Consider the following 8,805-nt stretch of genomic DNA (forward strand, 5'->3'; position numbering starts at 1 on the left):
ACATTCTGCTGTCTAAAAGAAACTCATCTCAACCAGTCAGAGCAAACTCAGACTCAAAGTTAAAGGATGAAAAACAATCCTGCAAGCAAAGAGCTCCCTTAAAGAAGCTGGGGTGATCATAATAGTATCTGATAACATAAGTTTCAAGTTGAAAAATATTAGAAGGGACAGCAAAGACCATTTTATATTCATCAAGGAATATTCATTTTATATTCAACAGGAAGATATCACACTCTTAAATATATATACACCTAATGAGAGAACAGCTAAATATTAAAAAAAAAACTACTAACAGATTTTAAGTAGGACATTGCTAGCAACACAGTATTAGACAGAGACTTAAACATCACCTTATCACTTCTGGATAGATCAACAAGAACAAAACTTAGCAAGGAAACATGGCTCTGAGGGAAGAAATAGAAAGGAGAGGGCTTATAGACCTGTACAGGGCTCTACACCACCAAAATAAAGAGTACACATTCTTCTCCAGTGCACATGGAATGTTTTCCAAAATAGACCTTATGCTAGGACACAAAATATACCTCAATAGAATCAGGAAGATATAAATAGTATCAATAAACTTTTCTGTCCACAATGTACTGAGAATAGAAGTGAATCACACACAGAAACAAAGAGCCAAATCAAACACCTGGAAATTAAACAACTCATTGTAGAACAATGAGTGGGTTAGGAAGGAAGTCAAGGATGAAATCAAAAGATACCTGGAAACAATTGTGAATGAAGACACGAGTTACCAGAACCTATGGATGCAGCTAAAGCCATGTTATGGTAAAATTTATAGCTCTGCAAGCATTTCTCAGGAAGAAAGAAAGGGCCCACATAAACAACTTGACTTCAAAGCTCAAAAGCTTAGAAAAGGATCAACAAAAGTATTCCAAATCAGGCAGAAGGAAAGAGATCATGAAACTTAGAGCAGAAATAAACGACAAGGAAACCAAAAAAAAAAAATCTGAAAGATCAATGAAAACAAGATATGTTTTTTTGAGAAAACAAGATAGTTAAACTACTAGCAAGACTCACAAAAAAGAGAGAGAGAACCCTAATAAACCGAATGAGAGATGAGAAGGGGGATATCACAACAGAAACCAAAGAAATTCAAAAGATCACTAAAGACTACTTGGAAATTCTGTATGCCATGAAACAAGAGAACCTAGAAGAAATGGATAAATTCCTGGATTCTTATAATATCCCAAGGCTGAATCAAGAAGATCTAGAGTACCTGAATAGACCTATTAACATTAAGGAAATTGAAACTGTAATCAAAAGTCTTCCCCAAAACAAAACCCCAAGTCTAGGTGGATTCACTAGCGAATTTTTCCAAACATGTAAAGAGGACCTATTGCCAGTTATTCTCAAGCTTTTCCAGAAAATTAAAGGAACAGAAACTCTCCCAAACAAGTTCTATGAAGCCCATGTCTCTCTAACACCAAAAGAAAACAAAGACAACACAAGCAAAGAAAACCATTGGCCGATATCACTGATGAATACAAATGCAAGATTCTCAACCAAGCACTGCCAAATAGAATTCAACAACTCATCAAAAAAATCACACACCATGACCAAGTGAGATTCGTCCCAGGGATGCAAACATGTTTTAACATACAGAAATCAATCAACATAATCCTTTATATCAGCAAAAGAAATTATAAAAATCATATGATTATATCAATAGATGAAAGAAAGCATTTGACAAGATCCAGCACACATTTATGATGAAAACCCTTGCCAAATGGATATAGAGGGGACTTTCCTCAATATAGTTAAAGCCATCTACCACAAGCCTACAGCAAGCATCATTCTTAATGGGGAAAAACTGAGAGCCTTCCCTCTAAGATCAGGGATGAGGCAAGATTGCCCACTGGTGCTCATTATAGTACTGGAAGTACTAGCAATAGCAATTGGGCAAGAAAAAGATATTAAGGGCATTCAGGTAGGAAAAGAAGAAATCAAGCTCTTACTATTTGAAGATGATATGATGCTATACTTAACCCGAAACCTCTACCAAGAAACTCCTAGAAACAATAGACATGTATAGTAAACTTGCAGGCTGTAAAATCAACACCCAAAAATCCATTCCTTACCTATACGCAAATACTGAGAGAGAAAAATTGACATAAAAAAAAACCATTACCATTCACAAATGTGCCCCAGAAAATCAAGTACATAGGAATCAGATTAACTAAGGAAGTAAAAGATCTTTACAAAGAAAATTACAAATGCTACTTCAGGAAATAAAAGAGGACACAAGGAAATGGAAATATATCCCCTGCTCATTTATCAGGAGAATTAACATTATCAAAATGGTAATACTTCCCAGAGCATTGTACAAATTCAATGTGATGGCTATAATGACACCCATGACATTCTTCAAATAAATGGAGCAAATACACCTAAAATTCATATGGAACAATAAGCCCCCATGAATAGCTAAAGAAATTCTTGGGAAAAAGAAAATGGGAGGAATCAACCTTACTAACTTGAACCTATACTACAAAGCAGTAATAATTAAAATAGCATGGTACTGAAAAAAAGGCAGATCAGCAGACCAATGAAACAGGGTTGAAAATACTGACATCTCCCCCAACATCTGATCATCTAATTTTTGATAAGGGAGCAAGAAATGTGAAGTAGAGCAAAGAAAGCTTCTTTAACAAATTGTGCTGGCAAAACTGGACAGCTAGATGGAAAAAATGGGCTTAGATCTCTGCCTAATATCATGTACAAAAGTAAGATCAAAATGGATTAAAGACCTCAACATCAGACAGGAATCCATAAGGTACATTGAAGACAAGGTTCGCAAAACCCTCCAGGATATTGAAGCAAACAGTATCTTCAAAGATATCTTGCCACTGGCCAATCAAGTGCAAACAGAGATAGACAAATGGACTATCTTAAACTAAGAAGCTTCTGCACCTCAAAAGACACAGTGACCAAAATACAAAGACAGTATTCAGAATGGGAAAGCATATTCGCCCAATACCCTTCTGACATCAGTTGATATCAAGGATATACAAAGCACTGGTTAAAATCCACAAGAAGAAAACATGCAATCCCATCAAAAAATGGGTGACGACCCATTTCCTCTTTTGCAAACCACTACACCCAATAAGAGAGAGAGAACAAAAGGGAATGCCCTGACACAGAGACAGCTTGGGATAGGGGGGATGGGTGGTGGGAGGGATACTGGGATCTGTGGTGGTGGGAAATGGGCACCGGTGGAGGGATAGGTATTTGATCATTGTATAATTGAAACCCAAGCACAAAAATGTGTAAGTCTGCAACTGTACCTCATGATGTCTCACTATTAAAAAAATAGGTGACAAAATGAACAGAAACTTTTACAAAGAAACAATCTGAATGGCAAAAAGTCACATGAGAAAATGTTATACATCACTAATCATCAGGGAGATGCAAATCAAAACAACAATGAGATTCATCTCACACCACAGAAACTGGCCCACATCCAAAAGAACAAAAGCAATTGGTGTTGGCGTGGATTTGGTGAGAAGAGACCCTCCATCACTGCTGGTGGGAATGCCAACTGGTTCAACCATTAAGTGATAGATTTTTCTGATATATCTTACATTAAAAAGTATTTGGAGTTTTCTTTAGGTATTTCAAATGTATATATGTACATACACATATATAATATGTATATACATATGTGTATATGTAAAAAATAAGATAACTTTACAGAAATATAATAATTCAAACCAATTCAACTAGAAATATAAGCATATTAGCCAACAGAGTTATTGTAAGTAAAGATATAAACACCCAATGAAACATCTAAATTATTATGAGTAGTTCCTTATGCAAAACAAGCCACGAGAGAAGATGTCTACATTTATTTGATTTTTAAACTATAAACTCTTATAAAATTTTAAAAGACATATTAATGCATATCTTCTTTAAGGCTTATGTCTACTTCCTGGAAAAATTTTAAAGACAAAAATACAGCTAGTATGTTCATTATAGCACTGCTGCTTAGTAAGAAAATGAAAACAATCAAAACATCTAGAAATAGATTAATTTAATATGTATTATTAAATGCCCATATAAAATAAAAAGCTGCAGATAAAGTTCAAATTGTGTATTACACAGTAGAAACATGAATAAAAACTTTCATATAGTTTTAATTTAATACAGTTTTTAAAAGTCACATTGAAAAAAATCTGGAAGACTCTTAGTGAACACACAATAATAACTGAGTACAGTAGGACAGAGAATTCCCCCCTTTCCAAAGCAGTGCTCAATATCCAGGGCCCCTGAGATTCCTCTAGTCTTGACTACCTCCCGGGATATAACAGGTGATGCTCAGAGAATCATATGATGCTATGGATCATATCAGAGTCAGCTACGTACAAGTACCAAGCACCTGTGCCTCTGGCCTCTTATCCTGTTTTCCAGTCATTCTGGTTCTGTTCTACAGTATAAAATATATGGGTTGGAAAGGTAGTAACTTCCTGCAGCACTTCCTGTCAAGAAGTGAAGTATATGTCCTTATCCTCTTAATCTTGACCCAAGATTAATTTGTGAATTGCTTTGACTAAGAGAACATGGTAAAGGAAACACTATGTCAGTTCAGAACCTAGGACTTTTTTTAATCCTTTTGGTAGGGATTACTCTTGGCTCTGTGCTCAGGGATCACTCCTGGCAGTACTCAGGGGGCCATATGCAGTGCTGAGAATCCTACCTGGGTGAGTCTGGAAAAAGGTAAGCCCTACTGTAAGGGCGAAACTGACTCCATGACAGGTGGCAGAAATCAGCAAAATCAGCTGGGCCTCAGTTCAGTTCCTGAAACTGAAATAGTCTTGGTTTCCCAGCATTGAAACAACATGCAACTGGCCAAACTGAACCCACTTGGGAAAGCTCCTGGGCTCAGCAAGTGAGTTCAATCAATCAATCAATCACAATGCCCCAGAAATTGGCTTTTATTAACCCTAAAAGAATGAGTAGTTTATGTAACCATAAACCCCCCTAGACACTTGCCAAAACACCTTTGTTTGGTAACTCAGTGAGATTTTTCTGAAACAATAAGGCATGCACTGCTTATGTAACCAACCCCTATATAAACTGCTAGCACTTGAAGGTGGAGTTCCTATCAAGAGACCACGCTGTGGGTGAGATAGTTGACCCCAGTATACTGGAATTAAACTCCTACTGCTTTTGCATTATTGAATCAGTGTCTCTATCTGTCTCACTACTTGGGAACCCATGCTTTCACTGCTTTCACTGGAAAAGCCGTTTGCCAGTCATGAGTTTCACAGACCCAGACAATTAACACTAGTCCCCTGTGCTATCTCTCTGGCCCAGAGAATTGGGCCATACTGGGAGGGAAATGTTTCCTTTGCCAAGGTAGGTGCTTGATGTTTGCAAGTTAAGTGGCAGCAGAATGAAGAGGAGGAAAGCTTATTGTGCAGGCATGTGAATCACCCAGTGAGCATGACTAAACAGCAAGGAGTAGCTTTACGTTCCTGTTTAACCAAGAGACAGAGAAAGCGGCTTTCCTTGGGAAACAAATGAACCTCTGGAAGAAACCAAAGGAAGGTCTAGAAGCTGTGGATAAAGACTGCAATTTCTCAGTCTCCTTCCTGGTTAGAAACTCCCTCCAAGAGGAAATTCATGGTACCTTCATTCTGTGAAAGCTCTCCTTTAGTCATATAAGGGAAGTTCAGAGAGCTCTTCTTTCTTCTCCACTATACCTCAAATAGTTTCTGCTGACAGTCATCTTTATGCTGGTGTATTCGGCTTCTTTCTGCCTGAAAAGGTTGTGCAGATTCTCCTCTTGTATTCCTACTCTTGGTTGCAGAGAATTCACCATACAAAAAGGCATGCGCTAGCTTGCCAGAGAAGAACACCACCTGGAGAGCTTTCCCCCTTCACACCCACCACACTGAGGCATCGCAGACCAGCCAGCCTCAGCTGCTTTGACAACTGAAGTCAGACTCACGAGTCAAAACAGCTGAGCACAGTCAAACAGAGCCCAGACAAGAACCACCAGCTGAGCCTGGCCTAGAAGTGCCAGCAACAGCACCACCAGTTTATCCTATTAAGTTTTGAGATGGTTTGTTATGCAACTATAATTACATGTCACAAGAAATATATTTTTTGAGAAAATAAGCAATAATAATTTAAGTTCTCTTATGGCTATTTAAATACAAAAGTAGAATAGTTGATGGCCAAAAAAATCTTAAAATGATAAGCAAAAAATGTGTTAAGCGCTTGCCAATTGCATTTCTGTGAGAAGAGTAAGAGATGATATTATGGTTAAAGCCAATAAATGGAAGTCTTTCCTATCAACAAGGCATAGTAATTAGTGTGCAGCTTTACTCCAGACACTGAGTCAACTAGTTCAGCAAGAATCACTGGAATATTTAGTAGGCTTGTAATATTAATTTTAATGGGATATTTGAGGTTTAAAGAAAGAGATAAAAATCAAGGTAAAATGCCTTAAACATTGAAAGAGGAGGTGATGGAGAAGAGCCTGTTTGCCCTGAACAGCTGGTAACTCAAAGGGATTATCACTGGAAAACAGTTTGCCAGTCATGAGTTCCACAGACCCAGACAATTACTTCTGGGAGTTTGTTCATTTGTTTGTTTTGTTTTCTTTTATTACCACTATAGACTCCAGCCATTGCTACTATGTGCAGTTGGGCATCGGGGTGTAATGATGGGGTTTTAAAGCTTTCCTAGACATATCTGACATTAAATACTGCAGGCTAAGATAGAAAACTCATGGAAAAAGGCAAACCATTTCTCCACTCCTAATGTCACTCTGAATTATGTTACTACTTAATCAAGATACTGGAAACTAGCTGATGGTTAAAAAGTAAGAAGATAAAGTGCGTTTTCTCTCTACAGATTTCTGCCAGGAAACATACTATGAATGTTAAATGCACTGTGTCGCAGAGTATGTGTTTATATTCCTTGGAAGAATCGGTTAACAATGTTTTCAATGTTTTGTTTTGTTTGTATGTGGGAGAGACCCAGTCATTTTATTTTGCAGAGATATATGAGATTAGTTCCAATCAGTTCTGTTTCAATGTAGGGCAGCTGTTGAATGAGATACTTTTAATAAAACTCCTCTTACACCAGACAAATTTCTACCCAGTAATTTAAAAGTGCACTATGTCACAGTGTGAAATACAAAACTGCTTTTATGCTATCATTATGTTATCGAAGGATTATATGTGCTTATGCACAAGGGCTGAAAATATTATTTAAAATATAAATATGTAATTAGTGATAAAATAAATTTTCACATTTTCTTGGGCTCATCCATATTTCCTTAAAAATATTTTTTAATAGACCAATAAAGAGAACACAAGCAAATAGAAGGATTGAAATAATAAAACAGAGCAGAAATCAATGAAATAGAAGCCCAAAAATATTCAAAGGATCAATAAAACGAAGGACCCATTCTCTGAAAGAATAAACAAAACTGACAAACCATTACCTTTACTTATAAAGAAAGAGAGACAAGACTAATAAACTGAATCAGAAATGAAATGATAGATGTTACAGATGCCACATAAATTCAAAGAATCATCAGGGATTACTATTGAAGTCATCAGAGGTTACTAGAAAAATTATAACGTTTTTGCACTGCAAAATAAATGATGAAAATAATAAAAAATAGTGGGAAATGTTCACTGGGAAAGGGACTGGTGTTGGAACATTGTATTACTGAAATCCAATCATGAACAACTTTGTAATTGCGTATCTTACTGTGATTCAATTAAAATTATAAATAAAAATTAAAATAAAGAAACCCCACAGACTGGAATAAGATATTTTTCCACCACTTATTTGAGAACTGGTTGGTATCCAAGATATATAAAGTTCTAATATAATTTATAAAGAATAAAACTCCCTTTAAAATTGTGAAGAGACTCATAAATAAATCTCAGAAAAGATCAACAAGCTGCAGAGATGCCTCCGGACCTCACAACAGGTTGAGCCTCACCCAGGGCACCGAAAAATGAGGCAGGTTAACCCACCACCTGTCCACCCATTGCCCCGATAGTCAAAAGCCAAAAGTTCTCCATAATCCACCTCTGCCATGCTCATGGCCGGACCCCACAAGATCCACACGAGCCTCATCCAGGAATAAATCTATTGAAAAACTCAGGTGTGCAGGTTTTGTGACTGAAATCTCCAGGCTTTCACAAAATCAGTGAAGGGCGACCTTCCCCCACCCCCTGTTCATCTGGGAGTCTGGCAGTCATATGTACAAACTCCCTCTGACAACATATAAATTCATTAATGGTCATGATCTAGAGACTAATATATAAATCTTGAAAGAGATTAACAAGTTGCAGACATGCTTCTAGGCCGCAAAGTCACCATCTAGTTAAAAAAATTAGCTTCAGCTGTATCACCCCATTTATAATTTTAGAATTCCTGGAGCACATGGTTGCATTTATGTGACATTGCATACTCTACACCAATGATGTATCAGAAGTTACATACCACATAGGATGGGGTGTAAAGTAGAAGGCAACAATTCTCGATTAAGAAAATATTCCTGTTATTCGTCGATTGCCTCGAGCAGGCCCCAGTAACGTCTCTTTTATCCTAGCCCTGAGATTATATTCAAGGCTGTTTAGGAGAAAGAGACCCTTCATTGTTACTGGTATCTGGCATATTTGGTACGCCACGGGGAGTTTGCCAGACTCTGCCCTGTGGGCAGGCTACATTCGATAGCCTGCAAGGTTTCCCGTGTTGAGTCAAATTAAGCCGCAGGCTCCACTCCTGCGTACTAATAATAATACTAGTACT

Source organism: Sorex fumeus, unplaced genomic scaffold, assembly GCF_029834395.1.
Source record: "Sorex fumeus unplaced genomic scaffold, SorFum_2.1 ptg000131l, whole genome shotgun sequence".
NCBI classification, from domain to species: Eukaryota; Metazoa; Chordata; class Mammalia; order Eulipotyphla; family Soricidae; genus Sorex; species Sorex fumeus.